Genomic DNA, 17847 nt, shown 5'->3' with positions numbered 1-17847 from the left:
ATTGTGTAATACTAAACCAAATAAGCGTTTTACTGTTACGGTAAAAAATTATGCGATGGCCAATGATGTATGTATCCTTGATTATCTAGAAACCCAATTCGACCAATTCAGCCATATGTGCGACGTTGATGAAATGTGGTGCAAGTTTAAAGATATAATAACATACTGTGAAACGAACTTCGTTCCTAACAGAAAGAAAACGATAAACCGCATGAACCCGTGGATAACGCGAAATATTATACACATGAAACGCCGTCTGAAGCGGAGACGTAGAAACAAGCTCGAGGTACAAGAACTATCACGAGAATTGACATTAGAAATCAACTCGGCTAGGGCAAGGTACTTCAATATTACCCTACCAAATTTTCTTATACATGACCCCCAAAAGTTTTGGCGATATCTGTCGAGACGAGAAAGCCATGTTTCACAGTTCGAAATTGATGGTGCTATCACAGTTGACCCAGAAACCATATCTTCAGGCTTCAATTATTTTTTTCAGTCTGTATTTTCTAGCGCCCTCGAAGATTAATGTGAACCAGAAAATATTGAAGTGCCTGTAATGCCAAACTTGGAGATTACTCAGCCCGGAATCCTATCGTTACTACTGAATCTAAACGTAAAAAAGTCTGCTGGACCTGATGGAATCTCTGGCACAATTTTAAGAAGATATGCAGAGTGGCTCTCGCATTATCTATGTCTAAGTTTTGTTGAGTCACTGCGATCCTCACGGCTACCGGATGATTGGCGTTGTGCTAAGATTGTCCCGATTCACAAGACAGGAAATAAACACTTAATCACTAACTACAGACCCATTTCACTGACAAGTACGACATGCAAGTTAATTGAACACATAATATGCAAGGCGATAACTAAACACATAGAAGAAAACAATGTTCTTTATTCACATCAACACGGGTTCCGGGCAAGATTGTCTACGGTAACGCAACTCCTAGAGGTTACCCACGATTTTGCGCTTACTATTAACGATAGACAACAAACTGATGCCATTTTTATAGACCTATCAAAAGCCTTTGACCGTGTGCCCCATCAGAAATTAATAAGTAAGTTGCAGTCAGTTGGAATTAGTCATGCTTTGATTTCCTGGATTTATGGTTACCTTGTCAAACGCAAACAGTATGTTACACTGAACGTTAGTACCTCTGGGATGCTGGATGTGTTTTCCGGAGTGCCACAGGGGTCAGTGCTTGGCCCATTGCTATTTTTGATTTATGTAAATGATTTGCCGGCTTGTGTTGATCCAACTGTGAAAGTGAGACTCTTCGCCGACGATTGCGTCATATATACAACCATAGCTGGACCTGAGAGTCAGATAATTCTTAACAAATCATTGCAAAACATAAGCCTTTGGTGTAAGAGATGGGGTATGAAAATCAATCACGACAAAACTGCTGTTATCACTATCACTAACAAGAAAAACCCGTTAGACTTCTCATATATGTTAGATAATAAAACTATTAATAAAGTAAATGAAATAAAGTACCTGGGAGTTACAATATCCAGTAACCTTAAGTGGGAGACACATGTCACAAACGTATGCAGTAATGCATTTAAGAAGTTGGGCTTCTTGAGAAGAAAATTAAAAAACTCTACGTCTGCAACTAAACTGTCAGCATACAAGGCACTGGTCAGACCAGTTTTGGAATATGCCAGTATTATCTGGAATCCGTATCAGGATTACCTTGACAATAAGCTGGAAAAAGTTCAAAGGATCGCAGTAAGGTTCATCTATTCTAATTACTCATGGAGGGCTAGCGTTACCGCTATGCTTGCGAACGCAAAGTTGGACACCCTAAAAGATCGAAGAAAAATTGCTAGCCTAAAGTTTTTGTACGCACTGTACCAACAACAAATAAATATAGAACAAGAAAAATACCTTAAGGCCCCCTTTGTGCACTCAAAGCGAACCAACCATAACAAGACGATCAGGCCGTATTCAGCCAAAAACAACACGTTTAAATATTACTTTTTCCCCCGCGTTATTGATGATTGGAATAAGTTACCAGAAGAAATCGTAAATAGTACATCAGCGCAGTCTTTTGCCGAGACTCTCACTTCTATGCTCTAGCATAACATTCCGCCTATACGTTTTTCTTTTTGTGTCTTTTTTTTATCGAATGTCTTATACCGCTGTAGTGCTTCTTGTTTGTACTAATGTCCACTTCTGTATGGGTCTTCAATGACCTACAGTATTGATAAATAAATAAATAATAAATAAATAGACTGCTGCGTCAGCGGTCGGAGAGTACTCGGATCCACTCACATGCTTTGTGCCTAAGAAATGGCGTTGATGAATGTTACATAACTAACATTTAAAACCGTATTTTCTTTTGTGTGTGTGTGGGGGGGAGGGGGCGGCTAGTGTGCAACAACGATTGCCGTGGCCAAGGGAGTCTATTCCTACGTATTGAATGGCGTCTGCAAGCTTTTTTGCTACTACTATTTTTTCCCCTGGAATTGAGTTTCCCAAAATGTGTCGTATATTGATGCTTGTGAAGTTTCTAGTTCATTTTTTTTTTCGTTAGTGTTTGCTCCTACTCATGAACGACACCTGCCGATAGGTGTATGCGCCCTCCACGGCGCACACATGAGGCTGGTGTAGAAAGTGCCCCCCCCCCCCCCTAAAAAAAAAAAGAAAGGTTTTTTTTTTTCTTTTTTTGGTGCACAAATTAAGTGCATCCCCGAACGTTCATTCTCCGCCCAATTGTGGCCTTAGCGGACCGAACTAGATGCCAAAGTTTCACAACTAACCGTCATCTTATCCAAAAGTTACAAGTGATTTCTTTTAGAGTTTAAATGGGAAAGTTGGACCCATTTTCGCCCGTTTTCGGTAATTGGCTCCATAGAGCTCCGTGTATTTTAAGAGGTTCATCGCCCTCCATTTTCCCAATAAAAGTTTGAGAAAATCTTTATAACTTTAGAAATAAGCTAATGGCTGGTGTTGAAACTTTGGCATCTGGTTCGAATCTGTAGCGCTAAATTTGAGCGGAGAATGAACGTTCGGTGATTCATGGTTCATTTTTGCGGTGAATAAAACCTTGTAACTTTTTCTGGCGGTAACCCTGTACTTGCTATTCCGAGAAGCTCCTGGAGAAGAATTGTGTGTCTGCGTGAGGGGGGGGGGGGAAGCCCAAAATTTCCCTGGGGGGAGGGGGGCGTGCTCTGCCCCTCCGGAAAAATTGCGGAGGGGGCTCGGGCCCGCAAACCCCCCGCCCTCCATTCCATCCCCGCCCCCCCCCCCCCCCCCCCCCACCCCGTAGTCGGCACCTGCGGGTGATTTCTCGGTAAGGACAAGGTCGCTTATACACTTCCACGCACGTACGGAGGGTTGGCGACGTTACACAGCCCGGTGGGCTGTCTGACGTCACCTAAATTCTACTTATTTAAAAAAAAAGTTAGATACCTATTAAATTTTATAGAAATATTTTTATTAAAAGAAGTAAAGCGAAATATTTATACTGTTAAAAACTAAATACGACATATAGTATTTTTTAACAGAGCTATAAGTAATCGAATTAGTATCCTACAATAGAAGCTACTGTCATACACAGCGACTAAGATAATTACGCGCAGGTTCAATGAGACTCTTTGTGATCTAAATAACTTCTTTTTAAACCTCGAAACTAGCCTTACACTTTGTAGGACATCGTAAAAAAACAACAGTGCGAACGTTTGTGAGCTTTAATAATTTTTAAAAATTCTTTTAATTGTGAGTTGTGTAAAGAAAAGAAACTAACCAGGGTAATACGACTACAATAGTTTCTATTGAAGAAGCAGTATGCTCGATATTTTGTTTCGAAACAAACTAAACCATAAGATTCGCTGAGCCTCATACCTCGCCAATCTCCATCTCAATTAAAATGCTTTCTTATCCATGTACAAATATAAACAAATTTCAAATTTTTACCGGCGCTGGCTCGTAATCGTAAGCGGAAATCCAAAAATACAGCCGAACCTTTTTTTCGCGAGTCTCAGTTACGCTGACGGTTATAAAAGGAAGGTTTTACGGATCCAGCAGGAGATTGCTTCCGGTCTGGAATACAGTGACTGTCGTCGTTATGAACCACCATCCGAAACGGGCTGCCTAGAATCTCCACGTTGCAGGGAGTAAGGACGGAGAAGTATGGGCTTATGAATATTAATACATGGAATGGTGTTGCCCTTTTAGAATTTTCGTTAGATTATACTTGTTGTTTTGATGTTTCTTGGGTTACGAGGAACACATAACGAAACTGTCAGTTGGAAGAAGAGAGCGCAGATAACCGGTATTTTCTAAAACTCTCTCCTCGTATTCGCAAAAATAAAGAGATAACAAAAGACGTTGTAAGCAGTGGAAGCAATAAAGTTAGAGTCATGTCTCAGCACATACGAGCGGGACTAAGAACACTATGATTTGAGAAGATGTAAGCCGCGTGAACATATTTTGTCCAGGCTTAAGGCCCGGAAGTTCTGTGTGTGCGTGCGCGTCTGTGTTAGTGCCTGGTGAGTGTGTGTGTGTCTGTGTGTGTGTGTCATACCTGCGTGTGTGTTTATGTGCGCGCGTGAGTGAGTGCGTGTGCCTGTGAGTGCTTGCGTACGTGCGTGCGAGCGCGTGCGTGTGCATGTGTATGTCTTTATCGGTACAAAGTAATACATGATTTACAGTATAATCAGATGGCATGAAAAATCTACAAGAGTCACGGCTTTCGGACGCGTGTAAGCGGCTTTTAGCACTCATGATTGCACTGGATGTCTTCGGTTTTTAAAAGACCGAAACTAAAAAAAGGAAAAAAAAACGACAAACTATATTTATTTATTTTGCCGAAACCCACACCCTGTTCGGAATGATAACAGACCTCATCGACGTGGCTCGTGACTCTGCATGTTCTTGTGTTCAACGAGATTTGAAATTACTCACTGAAAGTCAAGACACCCCAGGGACTGTGCAAAGTAATAAAAATGGTAGCAATATGATTGTTTCTTTTTTTATTTTATTGATGAAACACCTTTCAAAGAAAACGTAAATTGTTCGCATTTTTAGCATACCTCACTTACGTTCCAATGGTAGCCAGAAAGATTTCCAAATTATTTTTTTTTCACTATACGAACTTGTTCTTTTCTTAATATTTGGTGGGTGCATTATAGCAACACCAGGTTTACATAGAAATTTACCCGGAGTCTCGAAAGTTCATCGCGTTTGTAGCAAGAAAGATATTCTCATTTGCTAACAAATCGTATATTTACATTATTTACAAAAGAGTCAAAATCTGAAGATTGTGGAACGTGGACTGCGTAGCCCTTCACCTTGTCATCTCGAGCCCCCGCGTGCAAGTGATGGTGTTTTTCTCGAGCTGGTGTTCTTCGTCTTCTTTACTCGCTGTAGCGTGCCACTACAGGTACTCCCCCCTAGCGAGGAGATGGAGGTGACGAGCGATCAGGTGCTCATTTGAAGTGTACACGTCGTACTTGGGTTGGAGTTGTGTGTGCTTGGGGTTGCTCGAGATGAGCTGGTTTTATCCTGTCGAGTGAAATGGTATCTTCACGTCCTTTCACGAGCACGGTGAAGTACTTGTCGCCGTGTTTTAGAACTTTAAATGGTCCTTCATATGGGTTCTGCAGCGGTCGCTTCACGGCGTCTGTGCGTATGAACACGTGGGTGCAGCGTGACAGTTCCGGGCTGAGGAACACCTTGCGAGAGTTCCGCTGTCGTGTGGGCATAGGTCGTAGTTTCTCGAATGAGGAACGTAGACGGCTTGCGTAGTCCTCTGCTATGGTGGTTTCGGTGTTGGTGGTAGGTGTTAGAAACTCACCAGGGATGCGTAGAGGCGTGCCGTACTCCATTTCCGCTGTACTGCATCCCAGGCCACTTTTTAGGGAGGTGCGTATTCCAAGCATGACGAGTGGCAGAGTTTCCGTCCAAGGCGCGGCTGTACCTTTCATCTTCAAACTGGCCTTTAGCTGTCTGTGAAACCGTTCCACCATTCCGTTGGAGATGGGGTGATAGGATGTAGTGTGAATATGCTTTGTACCTAGGATCCGCGAGAGGTTCTGGAACAGTGTAGACTCGAATTGTCTCCCTCGGTCTGTTGTGATGGTGGTTGGTGTTCCAAAACGGCTGACCCACATGCTGACGAAGGCCCGTGCTACGGCTTCTGCTGCTATCGATTTGATCGGTGTTGCTTCAGGCCGCCTCGTGAAGCGGTCGATGCAGGTCAAAATGTACCGGCAATCGTCGGCTGGCGGGAGTGGTCCCACTATGTCGAGGTGGATATTGCTGAAACGACCATCGGGAGGTGAAAACTTGCCGAGCGGTGTAGTCGTGTGCCGACCCACTTTCGCGCGCTGGCATTGCACGCACGTGCGTCTCCAATTGCGGATGTCGGCGTTGATCTTAGACTAGATGAATCGAGCAGTTATGAGATATTGTGTGGCTCGAATTCCTGGGTGTGAAAGTGAGTGGATTGCTTCAGAAATAGGCTTCCGGAACTTCTCGGGGACATATGGTCTTGGTTGTCCTGTCGACACATCGCAGACCAATGTCGCTTTGCATTCCGAAATCTTTATGTCTTGTAGGTTCAGCGACGTTGTTTCCCTCAGATGTGGTAGTGTTGTATCCGTGCTCTGCGCTGCTGCTAGTTCTTCGTAGTCGACAGCGTTCCGTTCGGTAGAGCAGGTGTTCACACCAATTCGAGAGAGTGCGCCTGCCACGGAGTTGTCTTTGCCTGGTACAAAGCGGATGTCCGTCGTGAACTCCATGACGTAAGCCATTTGCTGTATCTCTCTTGGCGTGTGCGTTTCACTGCTAGATGTTAAAGCATACGTCAGCGGCTTGTGATCCGACATCACAAAAAATGATCGTCCCTCGAGGTAGTAGCGGAAGTGTCTGATGGCAAGGTAGACTCCGAGTAGTTCCCTTCCAAAAGTGCTGTAGCGGCACTCAGTGGTTGACAGCTTCTTCGAGAAGAATGCCAATGGCTTCCATGTTCCGTTGATGTTCTGCTAAAGGACAGCTCCGACGGCGGAGTTAGAGGCGTCTACAATGACTGATGTTGGCGCTCCAGCTTTTGGATGGGTCAGCAGTGTAGCTTTTGCAAGTTCCTCCTTGATGGCGGAAAACGCTGCGTCAGCAGTTGGTGTCTAAGTCAGAACGGCGTTCTTGCTTGGTTTTCCTTGCAAAAGGCCACGCAGGGGCTGGAGGATCGTAGCACACTGAGGAACAAAGCGCCTGTAGAAGTTCACGAGCCCGAGAAACTCGCGGAGTTTCTTTGTTGTAGGAGTTTGGGGGAACTCGCCGATGGCTTCTACTCGTTGTGGCAGCGGCCGTATACCGTGACTGTCGACGCGATGGCCCAGGAAATCCAGGCCCTTGACGCCGAATGTGCACTTTACAAGGTTGACGATCAATCCATAGTTTTCAAGGCGAGAGAAGAGCTGACGTAGGTGGTCTACGTGGTCTTTCGGGTTGTCGCTGAAAATGAGGATGTCGTCCATGTATGCGAAAGTAAAGGTCAGGCCGCGTAGGACTTGGTCGATGAACCTTTGGAAGGTCTGGGCCGCATTACGGAGACCAAACGGCATCCGCAAGTACTCGGACATGCCGAATGGGGTTATTATGGCGGTCTTCGGAACGTCGGCTGGTTCCACATGAATTTGGTGGTACGCTTTCACGAGGTCCACCTTACTGAACATGGTTGCTCCATGCAAGGCGCCGGTGAAATCCTGTATGTGGGGAATTGGATAGCGATCGGGGACCGTGCTCTGGTTGAGGGCTCTGTAATCTCCGCATGGACGCCAGTCGCCGCTCTTCTTTGGGGCCGTGTGGAGGGCCGATGACCAGGAGCTGGAAGAAAGCCGGACGTAGCCAAGCTCGAGCATGTGCTCAAATTCTTGCTTCGCTATCCGCAGGCGATCTGGAGCTAGGCGTCTAGGTCGAGTAAACACCGGAGGTCCCTTCGTCTCGATATGGTGGGTCACGGTGTGTTTCACCGGTATGTCCCTTGAAGTTGGACGAAACACGTCGGGGAATTCGTCGAGGATATCCGTCCATTGGGAGGTGGGTTCCACTTAGGGGAGGCTGGGCGCCTCTTGGACTCCCTTCGCAGATATTCCCTGCACGGTGAGGCGAGTCTCAATGTCGTGAAGCAGTCTTCGCTTTACATCCACCATGAGCGCAAAATGCCGGAGAAAGTCGGCTCCTATGATGGGTTTAAGAACGTCGGTGATTAAGAAAACGCACCGAAACGTCCGTCTGAGGCCGATGTCGAGAGTGATTGACTTTTGTCCGTACGTCTTAATTGGTGAACCATTCACTGCATGTAGTCCCTATTGAAAAAGGCCAATATGAACTCGGCTTATTGGAAATATTGTATTCCAATGAAGTTGATGGAAACCAATAAAAACGTATTGTTATCCGATTAACCCAATACGCACGATGGGAATTCATATCGGAGCACAATATCCCGATATAGTATGTGGTTATTGGTATACAACAGAATATTGGAGCACAATATCCCGATATAACTTGCGGTTATTGGTATACAACACGATATCGAAGCACAATATCCCGACAGAACTTACGGTTATTGGAATAGAATACGACACCGCGTGCATATTGGTGACCGACATGGACATACTGTGCGGCCACACGATATATAAATATCGGTCGTCGATCACGGGCCCAAAGGAGAATACAATATCGCGTGGATAAATCTCAGAACGAATTCCAAGTTACCAACATGAATTACGTCGGCATATACCGCGGACTAAGAGGATATGTAACATAGTATTGATCGCCCGTGAAGCAACATGTGGATATCGGTACGCCCACATATACGACATCGCGTGAATGATATCGCAGAACAGCAGGAGTTACCATACGGCAATACGAGAGAGAACGATATTGAAGGTGGATACACACAGAACACAAACGTTCCGCGTTGCGAACATATTCACATTGATCGAAAGCGCAAGTGTACGTACGGCACACAGTACACAGAGCCTCGAGCGCTTGAAATGCTAGACAACCACCAAACCATTCAGAATAACTAGCTGGGACACCCGCGACCTACCTTTCAATGAGAAAGCCCAATAACGACGTGCTCATTGGAGTGATCGTTTTCAAACAAATGTTTATTGCAGTTTTAATGCAACAAAAGTTAGGTTACCGACGTTGAAACCCAAATCGAACGCGATACGTGTCAATGTCAGTTCGCACGATAATATAATGAGGATTAATGGGCTTGACAGGTCACGTGCTTCTTACCCGCACATTTATCGATATTGACCCACCTTTCTGGGTAATCCTACGTCGTACACAAAATCCACAACCACACACGAGCACATTTCACCCACCACTCTTCGTCGCCTGTTTCGCAAGATTCACACACTGTAAAAAACGACGGGAAAAATACGTGCATTTGCGCCATCAAACGATACGTTACAGACTCGTTTTATGAGAAAAGTTTCCATCGTCAACCCGCGCGCGCGAAAGCTCGAGCGCTCGAGCTTCGGAGGCAGTTCGAATTCCGAAGGGAGGCGAGCCGAGCGAGCCGCGAGTGGCCGAATCCGCCGATCCAGCCAAGCCTAGCCAAGCCGCCGAGATTACGCCATTGCGCAGCGACCGCGACCGCGCCAACCCGGCGAGACAGCGAGACAGCGGCGATGGCGGGACCGACGGATAACGGCTCGTCAAGTTCGTCGCGCACTTTGCTTGTGGAATCCAAGTGAAACCAACGCACTTTCAATCGCTTCGAAAGGTACGTATAGACGACTTTATTACTTGCAGCATTGCGTGCTTTGGTATACACAGATCAAAGTGAACACTGAAGGACAGAAAGGATACATGATGTCTTGAAATCGCAGCTTATTTGAACGCATGCGTCCCCTGCTGAAAGCGTCTGGCTGTGCTCTGTTGCAGACGTCATTTCGACTGCGTGTACTCTGATGTAACTTCAGTCAGTGTTTACACTCGGCTAGCTATCACTCGGCTTGTTATCTGATGTGCGAAATAGACGTAGAAACTAGCGCCTCGTCTCTTTCGGATATTCAACCTCCAGCCCCCTGGCTCCCAGCGTGCTTACCGGCGCAAACCGTACGACGTGTTGGATTCGTGGGCTCGTTCGAAGAGGCGTTGTTTAACGCTCGCGAGTCGCCGAAGTGTTACCAGAGCTTCTCTTTACGAAAGTCGCGATCGACGCTGGGCTCTGAGCTCGTACTTTTTTCTTCCCTGGTAGACTAAGAGTGCCGACCATTCATCTGTGGTGCCGACTGGCGCCGTATGAAGTTGAGAAAAGCTAGCGAGTCTGTCAGATTTCCGTGACGCCGCCCAACTGCTCTGCTACCGGCTGCGCTCAGAATAAGGTAAAAAAAAAACGCGTTTTTTAATTTAAATTTTTTTTTTTTGCCATGTTTTATTTCAGTCGCTGCAAAGTAAATCGCGGCCGTACGTCGGTTGACTCCCGATTACTGTCTCTACATCGTAGATTGTCTCACCACAACGGTGCCTCGTTGGTGTGATCTTATTATGATATTGTTACATCTTGCTTTTTCATCTTGACACACTTCTAGACGACCTTCTACACGTTGCACTCCTTGTCGACATGTCGCTGGTGTTAGAGACAAATCTGAAGTCGCTGTTTGCTCACTCCTTGGTGCACATATTTCATGTTCAACATCAGGTATCTGAAGGAGGCACCATGTAACCCTGGAGTTTGTTTAGAGGTACCTCGACATACTGTATTCAAGTGTCGTTTTGTGTGTTATAGTTTCCTACAAAACCAAATTGCACTTTGTTCGTAATATACCCTATAACTGTTCACTACAATTAAAGTTGCTATGAAACATTGGCCACGAGAGGTGACTCGGCCAACGCAGCCTGAAAATTCCTCGCATAATTTTCTTCATGGGTCATTTTGGACATTGACAAATTTTCTTGTGAATAATTAGTGTTATGCACATGTGTTCTACTTTTCGTACAGGTACTTCAGTTAGATAAACCCCAGCAAAGGCAGCAAGACAGTCTCATGGGGTCACACCAAGGATAACTGCATTCCTGCTCGAGTCCCGAGTCTTGTCACCAAACTTCACTGAACATAATGGTACATTCCGTTTCCTTAACTTTTTCTTCTGAAATGTTTTTTTTTTTTATTGTTGCTTTTTTCTATTGAAAAAGGGGTAGTACAACGTTTAAACACCCAATGTTTTTTTTTTCTTTTTGTAAAATGTGTAGTACATCGTTTAAAAACCCAAGCGTTCATAAATGGTCTCTGTACCAGACAATAGGGTGTCTTACACTCTGTTTCATACTTAGCGTGCAACGATGTGAAAGGTACTAAAGTGGTGCGCATGAAAAAATAGAAAAAGTTACTCCGCGCGTTTCGTGGACAAGTGGTAAAAGGCGCTGCTCTGGCGATATTGACGTCTCGGTGGCCGTGGTTTGAACCCATTTTACGCGCAAAGTTTTTTGGTTTTTTTTTTCTTTTTTTCTTTTTTAGACATACTTTTCGTGCAAGATTGTGCGCATTGACGAAGTGCATATTTCAGTTCCTCCTTCTTGATTTTTATTTATAAGTCGCCGAGAGGCCAGATTTCTACCATCTGGTCTGCCCTTTGCAAGTGTTATTTGCCTCCAGCACCGAGTTATATTTTCTTCCGTGCAGCGTGGAAGGAGGAATCGCCCTGATAGCGGCCTTGTCCCAAAACTTATAATAAAACGTTAATCGACAATAGTTGTGGCCTGTACAGTTTATTTTGAAATAGCTGTCAAGGGTAGGAATCTCCCTCTCGGAGCACTTCCGATGCACCTTCAGGCGAATGGCGTTCTGTGTGAACTCGTCATGCTTGACGGTCCCCGTGCTCGAAACTTTCACGTTGCGAGGTCTTTGCTTCGGGGACGCCACCTTGCCAGATGGGCACTGCGCCTTGCACTTCGCGACAGTACAGGGCACACTCCAGTGTCGTTACTGGCCGTCTCCAGGACTTCACGACCGAATTCTCCGGGGAATGTGTTCTTATACTCCCGTACACATTGGCGATCATCTGCTTGCACTCTTTCAAGATTTTCGTACAACGAATCTTCGAAAACATCCGAGCAGGAGAGGTACTTGAGCTTGCTGCATAAGACGCCATCTTCTCAAAACCAGCCAGTGCCACACAACCCGAAAACCCATAGCGGCTGCCACACGGATGAACACGAAAACAATTTAAGGTGGTTTACATTATCTTTTCCTTTTTCTTGAAAAACATTTGTGCTCCGTTGAAATCATAACGCCACTATCAGTTACTAGCCCCGAGAAAGCACATTTTCCGACTTTTAAAAATTTTTTTGCAGGGGACGCACTATCTTATGGGGCGAACGTAGGCACGGTCAGCAATGCAAACCGGTGCGCTAGCTTTGACTGCGTTGCACTCTATGTATGAAACAGAGTATAGGATCGCTTCAGACGGGGCAACCTTTCCAGCAATTTTGGGGCTGCTGGCGGGTTGTTCCCTAGTTTTCCCTAGATCGACACGAATTGCTGAGATTGGGTCCGGCTCGAAGCGGACGAGCAACTTTGACTACTCGGAGATGTTTGAAGCGGCAGCAGCCAATCAGGAATGCAATATTTTCATGTGACACCCCTGTGGTTGTGATGATGAGAACTGAGGACTTAGTCCAGGTTTGAAATGGATCATTTTTGAAAATAAACTGTTTCAAAAAGATGAGTTAGTATTCTCAGCGCAATTTAAAGATATAAAAACATGTTTTTAGGATATAACTGTGCGTCTAAATACTGTAAGAAAAATAAAATTTCATGATGATGATGGCAAGTCGTAGCAATTTGGTTGCTGCATGTGAACGCGGGCGGCCCGTGTTGCTGGTGTTGCGACATGAAGTTGCTGGGCGAAATTGTTCTGTCTGAAGCGGGCTTTAGGGAACTGAATTCAAGGGCCGTGGAGCTCTGGGTGCAAGCCCACCTGGAAACATTTTTTTTTTCTTTTTTGCCTTTTTTAGTATTTAAATAGATATATATATATACATATATACTTTTTTTAAGTTTTAACATATAGATGCATAATTTACACACTAATTCATTTTCAGAAGCGCTTTTATTCACACTCTGTGGCTTTCTAGTGCTTGCAATAGCTTCTCGGTGAGCTAATGCCAGCTCTGCAAAGGGAGAGGGATTTTCCCACGCTCTGCAGGCTGTAAAGCTGTGGCTTGCACGGCTCTAGTGTGTCACACCTCGCTCACTGGCTCCATCGCGAAGCATAGGTGCTTCATGAGTCGCGCCACACCGTAAGCCCAAAAAACGGTCGGGTGACAAACCTGGGACCATTTGTCACTGCACTCAGCTATGGTATGGTGGCATGGTCGGGGCATGAAGCAGGGGTACAGCTTGGAAATGCTGATCTTCATGACATTTTAAACACATTTTTCATTACTTTTGTGTCGAGTTGTCAGCATTCTGAAGGTGAGAAAGTAAGCAGCAGCGACAGCAAGAAAAGAAAAATTTAAGACCGCTTTCACCAAGAATCAATTACGAGCACTAGAAAGGCATGGAGTGTAATTAAAACGCTTCTAAAGGTGAATTAGCGTATAAATTAAGTACTTGTGCCTCAAAAATACAAAAAAAAAAACAATGTAAATATAGTTATAAGGATAAAAATATACACCAGGAGGACTTAAACCAAAACTACATTCTGTAAGTTTGAAATTTGACACCTTAAACCACTTGGTCACCACCCAATTTTATTTCCAGGTCGTTCATCGAGGTATATGAATTTTGTTTGCAGCTGTCGGCTAGAAGAGAGGTTGCCTTATTTTCATTTACTTTACTATTCCCACCAAATATGACAAGTGATAAAGAATAGAACCTCATTTAGTTGGCCGAGGCACTGTGCTTGCATCAAGGCAAACTAGCCTGTCTTGCTGGGTTCATATTTTGTTTCGTCACCTGTTTAGGATTCTGTTGTCGCTCATCAAAAGTAGAAAAAAAAACTAATTCTGACTTATTCTGGCGTGTAGGTACCCTTGGCAGTAAACTCTGCTAAATGGGGCAAAATATAGATACTTTTTTTAGCAAATATGCATCGTTTTAGCAAAATGAGCTACACTATTTGACTAACGTGAAACAGAACGAGCCTCTCCACTTGGGTCTTTTTTCATCTCTCGCAGACACTATTTCCTGCTTTTTGTGGTTTGTATCAGACTTTTGTATTCTGTCCGGCCAAAGCATCTGTGTTACACTAAGACTGGGTTGTTTAGGATATCTACAGGTATTCTTCGCAGCAAATGGCTTCCAATCAGGAACATGAGTTTGTTCTCGGCCACCGAGAGCAAGTATTTTCAAGGTGAGCTATTGCCCGCCTATATGAGTTTTGTATATCATTCCTCTTGAATGCCATAACCTATGTGTAGTGGTCTTGCACTAGTATTTTGTTGTCTGTCTTCTGCAAAAGCACCCAAGTTTAATTAAGACCGGGTTCTTTCTTATACATGCAGGTCTTGGTGGCAAGAACCAGCCAATCAAGGCCAGAAGTTTGTTTTTTGCCGCGCATGGCAAGTGTTTTCAAGGTGAGTGATTGATGCCTATCTGAGTTGTTTGTTTCATTCCTCACAGACACTCTACCTGTCTGTATAGTGGCCTTGTTTCAGGCTTTTGTGTCTCTGTCCGGCCAAAGCATCTGTGTTAGACTAATCTTTAGGATATGTGCAGCAATTCTTGGCAGCAAGTGGGTGCCAATCAGGAACACGAGTTTGTTCTCGGCCACCAAAAGCAAGTATTTTCAAGGCGAGGGCCTTGTTTCAGGCTTTTGTGTCTCTGTCCGGCCAAAGCATCTGTGTTAGACTAATCTTTAGGATATGTGCAGCAATTCTTGGCAGCAAGTGGCTGCCAATCAGGAACACGAGTTTGTTCTCGGCCACCAAAAGCAAGTATTTTCAAGGCGAGCTATTGCCCACCTATATGAGTTTCAGCATTCATCAAGGAGCGCAAAATCAAAGCCCGGGGGTTGGCCATTGCAAAAATGTTGACTCGGAAGCGCATAGGGAGGAAGCTTTATAAAAGTATCCACCTGCTTCTACAAGACAAACCAAAACTAAGAATGTGGGTTCCATTTGAAAAAAAAAAAACACAACATTGTCGGCCCGAATTAACTCGGGGGCGGCACTGAGCAAACAAGCCACGGTACGAGTATGCTTGGTTCAGGCGTTTGTAAAGGTGGTAGATGACTCGCTTGTTTTCTAAAAAAAATATTTTTTTTTCTAAAAGTGTGGTGGTCGAATATTCAGGGATGGGCATTGAGTCGGGATGTTAAGGTAAAAATTTCATTCACATGCCGGGATTCATGTGCCTTGTCCCCCTAGCGAGCGGGACAAGGCCTTCAAAATTTTGGGTTCGCAAAAGGGGTGCGTCAGTATTGACGTCTCATTTTACATCATGCGTCTCAATTTAAAACGCACTATAAATGACATGCCTGAGATTTGTTTGGGTGTACTTCCTCTCAACAAGTATATGGTTCTGTCTCAAAAAGGTCTAATCTGATGTTGACCGCTCCTCAGGTCTCCACCGACGATTCATCAGGACGAGACCCAACCGGGACACTAGGGAGGAACGGCTTAAGCAAGGGAGGCTACATATACGACAGCTTCTTGCGGACAAGAAACGAAAATAGATAGATGGTGGGTGTTTCATTTGCTATGCCTTTTGGCGTGCACATTATGTTTGTTATGTTTCAAGATTCCTGCAGAGTTTGGTTTCAACTATTGTAAAATACCGAGCATGCGCCCAGGTCGCAGAAGCGCCTACCCTCTGATTCGGAACGATCCGCAAATAAGCAAAGGGCATACCAGACACCCATCCACCTGTTTTGAGCCGTGCTCAAAATATTGAAAGAGCCCATCAAGCGCCAGGTGCTGTGGCGTCTTTGCCACAATAGCGCCAGTCGCAGAGCTGACAGATCCATGACTGGCGCAAGCCATGGCATGGCCTTTGGGAACCAGGGAATCGAGATTAAAGAAGTAGCGCAGAAATTGGAGGCGAGTGGTGAAGGTGAGCAGAGTTAACAGAAAACAAGGACGAAGGGAGTTCCGTCGCATGAGGCATCTGTGTCCCGTGCATGTAATTTTGAGTGTGCTGTAGGTGGCTACCCAAAAAAATTGTTACTTGGACGTAACTAATCGCAAACCTCTCTTGCAGTTTCCATGGCCCACAAGCCAGCCGGCGCGAGTTCGTTTTCGTTCAAAGGTGAGGATTCTAGATTTTCTAGATTGCTTTGAAGCAGCAATACTGAAGCCAGACAAGCGGTACGGCATATTTAATTGACAGAACGACTGGGGACGCTTTCACTGAAGCTTGTTTTGCTGCGATACACGTGTGTATTGCAGCAAAACAAGCTTCAGTGAAAGCGTCCCTACTCGTTCTGAGCTCCGTCAATTAAAGGTGCCGTACCGCTTGTCTGTCTCTCTTCAGTGTTGCTGTAGGCGACAAAACGTGTGCCCAGTTTCGTCACAAGAGGCATATTATGTCACGCACATGTAATTTTGAATTTATCCGGCTTAGTGTGCTGTAGGTGGCTGGTCAAAGAAATTGATACTTGGACGCAGCTAATCGCAAATCTTTCTGGCAGTTTCTACAGCCTAAGAGCCAGCAGGTCCCAGTTTGCTTTTCTTCAAAGGTGAGAATTCCAGATTCCCGAAGCAGGAATACTGAAGCCATACGACCGGTACAGCATTTTTAATTGACGGAGCTCAGAACGACTGGGAGCTCCTGCATTGAAGCTTATTTTTCTGTAATACAAGCGGGCGACATTGACACGTGCCCAGTTACGTCGCAAGAGGATATCTATGTCCCGCGCATGTAATTTTGAATCTTTCAGACTTGGTGTACTTTACGTGGCTACTCAAAGTAACTGCTACTTGGACGCAACTAACCGCAAATCTCTCTTCCAGTTTCGATGGCCTACAAGCAAGCAAGCACCAGTTCGTTTTTCCTCAAAGGTGAGCATTCCAGATACTCTAGTTAGGTGCGAAGCAGGAATAGTGAAGCGAGACGAGCGGATACGTATATTTAATTGACCGAGCTCAGAATGACCTGTGGCAGTGGCATTGAAGCTTATTTTTCCACAATCAAACGCAGACGTAATTTTGAATCTACCCGCTTGGTGAAGGATTGCTACTTGTCGTGAACTAATCACAAATTTTTATTTTGCAGTTTCTATATGGCTACAGCTAGCAGGTGCTGTTTTCATTAAGGTGAGGATTTCACATTCTGGTTTCAAACATCAAGTTTTTGAATGAGGGTCCTAAACAATTAACTTTCTTTTGCAGTAAATGCCAGATCCTCCAGTTCAGGAATATGTTAAATATATTTGGTATGGATAAGTCCAGTGTTTTGCTTCTTTATTCACAATTTCACAACAGCAACATTTTTTTAATTTATCACTCAGAAATACACACAAGAAGAGACTGCGTTGCAGAGAAATGTTGCGCTGAACGTGATATTCCAACTCGTTTATAGTTTTATTGGTAGCCGATATAATATATTGGATTCCAATATCCATAATACGCTGAGTATATTGGAATCATAAACCCTTATTGGATCCCCATACGACACATGGGGATCCAATAAGGGTTTATACGGTATTGGATTCCAATATTTTCAGCGTATTATGGATATTGGAATCCCATAACAAATCCTTATTGTAATACAATACAATAAATGTAATGTTTTCCAATACACTGTCTATATTGTATTGCAATACAATAAAAAGATATTGTTTACCAATATCCATAATACGCTGTTTATATTGGGGTTTTCCAATAGGGGTGGCGGGGTGTCTTGTCGATGCCGTCGATCTTGCAGCGTAGCT

Source organism: Ixodes scapularis, unplaced genomic scaffold (genome assembly GCF_016920785.2).
Source record: "Ixodes scapularis isolate PalLabHiFi unplaced genomic scaffold, ASM1692078v2 PGA_scaffold5__190_contigs__length_132052651, whole genome shotgun sequence".
Lineage (NCBI taxonomy): Eukaryota > Metazoa > Arthropoda > Arachnida > Ixodida > Ixodidae > Ixodes > Ixodes scapularis.
This window is presented reverse-complemented; position numbering follows the sequence as displayed.